At 29.4% G+C, this 10,630-nt stretch overlaps 1 protein-coding gene across 5 annotated transcripts in view; it reads left to right on the forward strand.

Moving 5' to 3' along the window:
- The window catches only part of LOC114254177 (fatty acid synthase-like), a 56,981-nt gene extending 46,966 nt beyond the window's left edge, over nt 1-10,015 (forward strand). For 2 of the 5 annotated variants that reach the window (XM_036286740.1, XM_036286742.1), the window contains exon 21: nt 9,713-10,015. The gene's annotated coding sequence lies outside the window, so the exon portion shown is untranslated. Of the gene's footprint in view, nt 1-7,707; nt 7,778-9,712 lie in introns of all 5 variants that reach the window. The other 3 variants (XR_004963215.1, XR_004963216.1, XM_036286741.1) reach the window with 3 other exon arrangements.
- The last annotated feature ends 615 nt before the right edge of the window (nt 10,016-10,630 follow it).

A 10,630-nucleotide genomic window follows, 5' to 3' on the forward strand; every position in this document is an offset into this window, starting at 1 on the left:
CGACGTCGAATCGATGTCGATTCGATCTACTATTTCTCACTGGGTAAGGGTTCCTGCAGATCAGTGTAATTTTGTGATGCGCGATATCCAATGAGAGCTCTGCTTCTTTGAAAAAACAGCTCTCATTGGATATCGCGCGTCGTGCATCGCAAAATCGCTCTAATCTGCTGAAGTTCTCAAAGATGTTTAATATCAGACGTCTTTTAGTCATCAGCTATAAGATGACTTTTTGTGGGACATAAGTCGTCTTTTAGTCATCTTCTCGTCGACTATAAGCTCTATATAAAAGATGTCCATGACAAAAATTTGTCATCTTTTAGTCGTTTTTTAGACATCTTTGTGCTGTCTGGGAATTGTTTATAGTTACTATAAAATATAATGTATTTATCCAGGTAGCAAGGTGACGTTAATACGACGTCAATAATTCGTCATTTAAGGTCGCGGACGTCATGTTACCAAATTAAGACGTAATAGTAACGTCATTTTTTGACCTATTAATTACGTCAGTCATTTATCCATTCTATAACGTATTTCCGACGTCATATTCTTGACTAATTAATAACGTCAGTTAATTGATCATTTTACGACGTATTAATAAGATTTTATTAGTGACTAATTACTGACGTTAACTATAATTCTTTGTAATAATTGACGATTTGACCTCAAATGACGAATTATTGAGGTCTAGTGGACGACACCTTGCTACCTATAACTATTAATCATTATTTAAAGATTGGTTAATAAACAACATTATTAAAATTAATATAATATTTTATATAATTAATACTATCAATATTTTAGAATTATCCTAGGCAGCACATAATATTTATGATAAATATTTATTAATATTTATTAATATTTATTTTTTCAAAATATTATATAAATATTTTACACATATCTATATATATTGATCTCAAAACAACGTTTAAGTCAGAATGTCATTAGGAGGTCAACTAACAATTTTCAGAAAAATGTTTTTAATCTATCTCAGCAATCACAGAAAGAGTACATAAAAGACGGGAACGTTTTATTAACGTTATTTTATGTCAACACGGATTAATCGAGCCTTATATTTTATAAATCCAATAACATTATAACAATATTTCAAATATAAATACCATCGAATTCTGAAAAACTGCAGTATTTACTATGATTTTTCTAAAAGTTTAAGAAGAAGTAGCTTTTTTACCGAGATATATTACAAATTACATAATTGTAATTGAGCAACAAAAAATTGTTAACAAAAGAAGTATTATGTGATTTTTTTGATAAAACGTATTTTAACAAGTTCGTGAATAATATCAACTATAATCCATCATATCTCAAAAATAAAAGGTATGCTCAATTCGAAATTTTTAGGGGATGAATGTTTGATAATATGCAATCATTTACCACCAAAATCGTATCAAAACTCGATGTCCACGAAACAGACGATTAATGCGGGCGCTCTTTAATCTTCTGCCTACACACCTTATTTTTCTCCAGATTCATCTCCAGATACAAAAAGGGGTTACGCAAACCCCAAAATTTCGTTAACTTATATCTCCAAATGTATTTAATCAATTTTAACTTCTTTTTTTTTAATCGAAAAGAAAAAATCTCAGAATTATGATGGTCTTGGCTGAAAAGTCGAAGATATAAAAAGAAAAGAGATTTAAAAAAAAAATGAGAAAGGAACGAAAAATTTTCGAAAAAATTTGCCTTTCTTTCAAACGCCTGTATTTATTAGAAAAAAATAGATAAAGTAATTAAAATGGTGATCAATGGAAAGGGGAAGAGTTGTACTTTAAGAATCTATCGTAATTTTTTTTATTTTGTTAAAAAAATATATTTATTTTGTAATGTGAATTTAGTAAAAAATGAATGCAGTTCAAACACAATAATAAAAGAAAATAATATTTATTTAAAAAACAATTATTAATACACAAAAACATAATTATTAATACAAAAAATATTTATTACAAAAAATTTTATTTATTATAAAAAAATTTTTAATTTGTAATGCTACAATTGCAATATATTTTCGCAGTGATCGCGACATTGGTAATATATATAAGCAGAGATGGGTAGCAGCAAATACTTTTGTCTTTAAATTACACATTCAATTACATATTACTTTTATAATTTGTAATTGAAATCCATTTAATTATCCATTATTTTCAGCATTTGTAATTAAGTTCCATTTAATTACTCATTATTTTGAGCATTTGTAATGGATGTCCAAAGTAATTAAATTACACTATTGTAATGTAATTACATTTGTGTGATTTAATTACATTTGCGTGATTTAATTACATTTGTGTAATTTAATTATATTTGTGTAATTTAATTACATTTGTGTAATTTAATTACATCTGTGTAATTTAATTACATTTTAATTTTTATTCGAATTGAGTTAACGACAAAGAGAACGTGAGAGTGTACATACTGTACATACTGCAAAAATAATATATTGAGTATCTAGCGGAGAAAGCGACATTTTTTAGACGATCGTGAAATTTGCCTTCTGCTTGGGCGGCAATCATACGAGTCTGAAAGAAAAGCTTTCTCCCATGCATAAGATATTTTTCATAAGTTATGAACTTATGTTAACTCAATTCGAATAAAAATTAAAATGTAATTAAATTACACATACAGACGTAATTAAATTACACAAATGTAATTAAATTACACAAATGTAATTAAATTATACAAATGTAATTAAATTACACAAATGTAATTAAATTACACAAATGTATAAATAAATTACACAAATGTAATTACATTACAATAGTGTAATTTAATTACTTTGAACATCCATTACAAATGTTCAAACAAATTAGTAATTCAATGGTGTTTAATTACAAATGTTCAAAGTAATGTGTAATTAAATCACATTTAATTATTCATTGTTTTGAGCATTTGTAATTTGGTAATAGTCAATTACAAATTCGCCCATCTCTGTATATAAGTACTGTATGCGTAAATGATACGTAATGAACAAAAAAATAACTTTAATTATCTTTTAAATTTCGAACTTTTGTTAAAATACGTTTTATAAAAAGAAACACATAATATTTCTTTTGCTAACAATTTTTTGTTGCTCAATTACAATTATGTAATTTGTAATATATCTCGGTAAAAAATTTTTTGTTACGTTTCCTACACACGGGGTAACTGTAACCCCAACGCACACTTTCGATGCTCCTACTTCTGTTGTTTTCAGAACATTAACAACACCCAAAGAGGAATAAGTAGAGCACAGTTCAAATTTCCCCTCCCCCCTTCCCAGTCCCAGCGTCCCCTTGCTAAATACTTTTAAGTAGCGGACATTTCAAAATTGACTGGGGTAACCGTAACCTCATGTGTAGGCAGAGGGTTAAGGATGTATTGGACCGAAGTTCAAAATGTACAAAGTTGTAAAAAATTTGTGAAATTGTTCTTTTAGTTTCCTTAATGTACTGCAAAAAATTGAAAACGTATCCACTAAACGACTGCTGAGTTATAACTATGTTAATTTTCACTAATTTTACATGATATTCTTTTCCATCTTATGGAAAAAAAAACGATCTTGATAAAACAGCTAAAAAAATATAGAAGAAATAGTACCAGTGTTTTGAACTTTTTGGTACATTTAATATATGAATAGATGAAAATATCTGCCAAGTTTCAATTGTCTTCACTACACTGTTTTAAAGAAATAAAACATAACTTGAGATACTTGTGCATTTTCACTGTCAAAAGTTTAAACTCATAAGTGAAAAAAATCGCAAATATGTGAAAAATACCTTTGTAAGAGTAAAAATAAGACTCCAACTATCGGTCAAGTTTCTTACATCTAGATTTATTATGCGTTAGGCGTAAATATTTAAGTATTTCAAATTTCATGTACTTTTGTCTAAGATTGTATGTCCGATACATCCTTAAATCATCAAAGGGAGTCTAAACAATCGAAATCTGAGACAATGATTAGAAAAATAAAATGAGTAATAAATACACGAATAAATGAATAAATCAGTTAAAATATAAGTTGATAGATTTATTGCATGTTATTTTGAAAAAGATTAAAAATTTTATTATAATAAAAAATTTTAAAATTTAGAAGAAGGTTTAGAAGATTTAATTATAATAGAAGAGAGTAATTGATGTTTAAAAAGAATGACATTTCGAAAACATTTCGACGATGTATAAAGCGGTATTTCGAAATACAGGTTGATTCAAAGAAGAATTTTTAAACAATGTTACTGCCAACATTACAGAAACAACCTGTATTTACGTGCGAGTATTTAGAGTCCGCGGGCAAACAAACCCGGTATTTATGTATGTGTGCGCGTGAAGAAAGAGCTTTTGAGCCCGCGCGAAGCGGGCTCTATATATACAGGGTGTTTGGTAAAGATTTATGCAATTTTTATAAGCAGGTAGAGCGCATTAATCTGAACAGAAAATTCCTCATCGTTTTTCCATTTTGGTAATAGTTAACGAGTTATACACTTGTACAATTTTCTGTATTAGCCCGGCCTACCGGCAAATGCAAGCGCGCCGAGCGCCCGGCCACGACGGCCGCCTTTCCCTAGCGCTTGAATCTTGAGATTGCTAGGCGCGCGGGGGGAATTGTTACAACAAGCGGCAATGGCTACACACAAGCGACGCGTAAAGCTGGATTCTCCCTTTGAGTTACGATAGTTCCTTACTTTTTTAATGAAAATAAAATTTTCTAACGACAAAAAGTATGTGTGTACGCGTACATACATGTGTACAAAAAAATATCAGTTCTAATGCTTAAAGAAGCAATTACTAAAGTTATTTCTTTAAATGAATAACGATTATTTTTAATAAAAAATATTTTTTTGATGATAGTCTTAAACGTTGTAAACTGTCATTATAAATTTTAAAGAAGCTATTATCATGTGCTCAAAAAAAAATTTATACTTCTTTAAACAACATTAGAAAATTTTATCGATTAAAATGGAAATAACAACCAAATAAAATGTTTGTTTCAACTTTATATTCTTAATTAAAAATTAAATAACGAGGATATTTATATTTTTAATAAAATTAATTCTTGTGATAGACTTATAATACACGGAAAAACTTGTGGAAAAAATTATTATGGTAAGTAGTAAACGCGTGCTAAGAAGAAATTATGAAAATTTTTATTATGTTCTTCATCAAATTACGATAATATTTACACTTATATGATATAATTCTCTGAAATTTCTTCTTACAGTTTGTGGTTGCTATCATAAATAATAAATCATACATAATTTTACTATAAAATTTTCTCCGTGTAGATTTACGAATATATAAATTTATTAAATGTTTGAAAACTTATAAACAACATTTATTTAATTCAAGAAAATTTTAGTATGTAATTGTGTGTGTGTGTGTGTGTGTGTGTGTATGTGTGTGTACATACACGAAAATGTTAAACATTTTTTTATGTAAAGTGAGGTGTTTATTATCAACAGAATATTTTTTTCAACCATTAAAGATAAGATAATTATTAAAAAAAAATAAAATTAAAAGTGAATAATTGATTTTCTTAAAACTAGAATCATATTTTTTTACGTGTGCGTGTATTGTATATTATAGTAATCAGCATGAATAATAACAGTGATATAAAATCACGAAATAAAGAATAATCATTTTCCTGTCACAAAGTGATTATTTTTTTCTCGCGTAAGTACACACACACACACACACACACACACACACACACACACACACACACACACACACACACATTACATACTAAAATTTTCTTGAATTAAATAAATATTGTTTATAAGCTTTCGAACATTTAATAAATTCATATATTCGTAAATCTACACGGAGAAAATTTTATAGTAAAATTATGTATGATTTATTATTTATGGTAGTAACCACGAACTGTAAGAAGAAATTTCAAAGAATTATATCATATAAGTAGTGTAAATATTATCGTAATTTGATGAAGAACATAATAAAAATTTTCATAATTCCTCCTTAGCACGCGTTTACTACTTACCATAATAATTTTTTACACAAAGTTTTTCCGTGCATTATAAGTCTATCACAAGAATTAATTTTATTAAAAATATAAATATCCTCGTTATTTAATTTTTAATTAAAAATATAAAGTTGAAACAAACATTTTATTTGGTTGTTATTTCCATTTTAATCGATAAAATTTTCTAATGTTGTTTAAAGAAGTACAAATTTTTTTTTGAGCACATGATAATAGCTTCTCTAAAATTTATAATGACAGTTTACGACGTTTAAGACTATCATCAAAAAATTATCTTTAATAAAAATAATCATAATTTATTAAAAAAAATAAATTTAGTAATTGCTTCTTTAAGCATTAGAACTGATATTTTTTTGTACACATGTATGTACACGTACAAACATACTTTTTGTCGTTAGAAAATTTTATTTTCATTAAAAAAAGTAAGGAACTATCATAACTCAAAGAGAGAATCCAGCTTTACGCGTCGCTTGTGTGTAGCCATTGCCGCTTGTTGTAACAATTCCCCCCGCGCGCCTAGCAATCTCAAGGTTCAAGCGCTAGGGAGGGGCGGCCGTCGCGGCCGGGCGCTCGGCGCGCTTGCATTTGCCGGTAGGCCGGGCTAATACAGAAAATTTTACAAGTCTATAACTTGTTAACTATTGCCAAAATGGAAAAACGATGAGGACTTTTCTGTTCAGCTTAATGCGCTCTACCTGCTTGTAAAAATTGCATAAATCTTTACCAAACACCCTGTATAAGTACCGGGAGTCTGTACGTCCTGATGTTCCCCAACTCCTTCGTCATTTGTGGCCCGATTCCAACGCAGAAGATCTTATTTTGTTCCAAATTGTGTGAGGATTGCTCTTATGGGTTTGGTTTTTTGATATACAGGGTTTTTCAAAAAAATTTTTTATGAAAACCTGGCGTCTGTGTGTCCGTATTTTTTTAATTTTTGCGCACTCTATCGTCATTTGTGGCCCGATTTTACGAGGATTGTTCTTATGGGTTTGGTTTTTTCGATATACAGGGTTATTCAAAAAATTAAAAAAAAAAAACGGATGTCTATTTGTCCGTATTTTTTAAATTTTTGCGCTCTTTTGTCATTTGTGGCCCAATTCTAATGCAAAAGGTCTTATTTTATTTCAAATTTTACGAGGATTGCTATTATGGGTTACGTTTTACGAAATAAAGGGTCTTTCAAAAATTTATTTAAAAAAAATCATAAGTCTAATCATATTTTGTGTAAAAGGTTTTATTTTATTCAAAATTTTATGAGGATTGCTGCTATGGGTATGGTTTTTCGATATAAAGATTTTTTCAAAAATTATTTATATTTGGTTCAGTAATTGAAAAGTGTTCGGAAAAGCGTTCTGAAAAGGAAAAGCGGGAAAGAGAAACGAGGAGAGAAAAGAAAAGAAGAAATCAAAAAGGAAGGAGAGAATTAAAAAAAAACTTTTTTCAAAAATTTATATATATAAGTTAAGTTGTCTGTATGTCTGTATGTCCGCGATAATTTTTGTCATTTGATGTCCAAACCACATGCAATTGGTCTTATTTTGTTTTAAATTTCTTCCGGATTAAAATTAGGGGTTTGTTTTTTACATAAAAAGGGTTTTTCCAAAATTTTCTTTATATAGATAAGTAACGAATATGCGTTTATCTGTATGACCGTGAACTACACCGTCATTTGTGGCCCGAAACACTTGCAAATGGTCTTATTTTATTCCAAATTTTTTTAGGATGGCAGCCATGGGTTTGGATTTTCCGTATACTGGAGGGTGTTTTATAAATGGTGTAACTTTAAGAAATGTAGGTCCTAAAATGAAACAACCTGTATATTGATACATTCGAATTTTTAATATAGAGGAAGTTTTATAATATGAACTTAATTAGGAAAAGTTTTGTAAAAACATGTATTGGATAAGTTCACGCTTGAGATCGGCACCAGAAGGAAAAGGCAACACAAAAGACTGTATTATACGATATGTAAATAATCTCATTTTATTCAAAAATAATCAAGCATGGTTGCCGTGGGTTTGGATTTTCATATACAGACAGAGTGTTTCATAAATGATTGGCGTAAATTTAAGAAATGTAGATCCTTAAATGAAATTCTTACATAACATGATCTTCAATATGAAAAGTATGATAAAAACATGTATAGGACAGGATCACGCGCCTTGAGTACGGCATGTACTGATATAAATGGTATCACTAATGATGAACTACTAAAAATATAAAAATTTTGGGGAATGTACTTATCTGATTATACAAAGCACAGTACGTAATACTAATCACCAAATTCGGTACAGCCGTATTTCCCTTCATGATATAATATACGACAAAAATACAAAACTCGCTATTAACCTCGCGCGCGTGATTAACCATGAACTGTCACATCACCTTCCGTGATCACTTCCATGAAATTCGCTACGGATTCACTGTTATCTTGACAGGCGGACTCGACCGCCAATCAAAACACGTAATTTTTCGTTCTGTTCTTCCGCGGACACGAACATGCACTTTTTGTAAATTCTCGTGCCTCTGTCACGTTCGTAACCATCTATCGCGCGAAAAGCAAAAATACAAATCCCTACCATCTGTTACAGGCGACGACGATAATAATGACGACGACGACGTTTCTTAAAAATTTTACTCTTGATGCGAAACTTTAAATCGCGATATCTTCGCTCGTAAGTCACGTAGTGGAAAAATAAAACACTTTTGTTATATAAATCGGATGCAAGCTATTCACTAAGCTTATTTAGAAATTAATCGATTCAGCCGTTATTGAGATCCGACAATCTACGTAATCTTGCAAACAACGTCTCGCGTAAATAGAGGCACACAGCAGTGCTTCGCGCGCATACACTTGGCGCGAGGCACTACCATATCTTTTGATAAACCTAAACACTTATCAACTGAATATTATTGCCAGATGTCAACACTAAACCATAAAGCCTTTTGCAGACATTAGAAGTTAGAAAATTACATAGTACACAGCAATTGACCGCCAAATGGACCGAATTAATTCATACACCTAATATGTTGTGTTATGCATTATATTGTCATTATGTTTTCAAGGGCAAAGCGTTAATTTTCTTTATTCTGTAATGAATTTTAATGTTATTATTAGATGTTAATATGGGAGATATAACCGGAGGCTATCCGAAGCCGAGAGGCACGAATTATATAATCTATCTATATAAATAAAAATGTAAATGTTTGTTTGTTCCTTACCTAAGATCTCCTACAGTTATTCTCCGATTGCTTTGAAATTTTAATACAATGTTGCATTCGATACCGGGAGTGTTCTTATGGGGTCTGATTTGGAATATACCGGGTGTTTCAAAAATGATAGCCATAATTTAAGTGTAAAAAATAGTTCTTCACTGATATTTTTGAAATTTTGACACAACGTTGTATTGAATTTAGTTAGAAGTACGTGAATAAATGAATATTAGATTTGTTACTGGTTGTTTCATAAATGCAGGCCTTTAATTTGAGAATGTTTCTTTTAGCCTGTATATGGCAATTTAGAATCAATGGCAGCTTTCAATATGTGTTTAAGAACTTTCGGAGAACTAAGGTAAGGAAAAAAAAAAAATTTACAAGATGTTAGACTTTAAAAAATTTTCTAATTTAAGAAAAATTAATACTATATGTTAGGCAAACAGTACACCGTACTTCCCTAAAGAGATGAATCGTCTTTCAAATTTTAACAATATTAATAATATATGTTAGGTAGACAGCAGTAATTACTCCCCTCTTGTCAGAAGAAGAAGCAAGAAGTCCTCTAGGCTCAAGAAGGAAAAGCACGGGCAGCAAAGTAATAGAATTGAGCATAATAAACAACGAGTTATCGAGAGACTACAAATTAGATTGGAGAACTGGAATTGGATAAATAATAAAGTAGCTTGGTTAGAAGTTAAAAAAGGATTTTTCCATTTCTACAGCGTGCGCACGTGAAAAAATAAATATGAAATGAGTGCTTATTCAAAAATAAAATAAAAAGAGCAACAGTAAAGCAATGCTCTTGAAAGTTAAACAACGAAAGCAAAGAAAATTTGAAAAAAAAAACCTAGCATAAGAATAGAGAGCCACAGCAACGCGTGGCAGGGTATAGCTAGTAATATATAATAATAATAATAGTATAATCATTTGTAACGTATAATAAATAATATACGTATATACTACAATATATACTACAATACAATAAGTTATTCTTCTTTACCCTTTTTATTTTCCTTAAAATTAATAAAAAGGTAAATAAGTTGTGTGGCTAATCGTCCGCACATTGTAATAGTACATTATATAATGAGGGCATAAAGTCGGTCTATTGTTTGTATATGTTATTCTTAGAGGAATATGGCTTTATCTTGTAAAAATTAATTTAAATAAAATAAAGTTTAAAAAAATTGCAAGAAAGAATTTTTTAATCATCTGTCGTATTTTCGTCAATTTTTAACAAATTTAAAAAACCCATTAGTTTTAGAAAAGTAAAAGATATATCTATCATTAGGATAAAAAAGATTTTGAGTAGGGTTTAAAAAATATAATTATTTTGACTAATAAAAATTGAAAAAACGATAGCTTAAGAAAAAAAATTAATACAGACACAATCAATCTTTTTATTTTGCTATAAAATTGTGAAAAATCTTA

The sequence above is a fragment of the Monomorium pharaonis genome, chromosome 5 (assembly GCF_013373865.1).
Source record: "Monomorium pharaonis isolate MP-MQ-018 chromosome 5, ASM1337386v2, whole genome shotgun sequence".
NCBI lineage: Eukaryota > Metazoa > Arthropoda > Insecta > Hymenoptera > Formicidae > Monomorium > Monomorium pharaonis.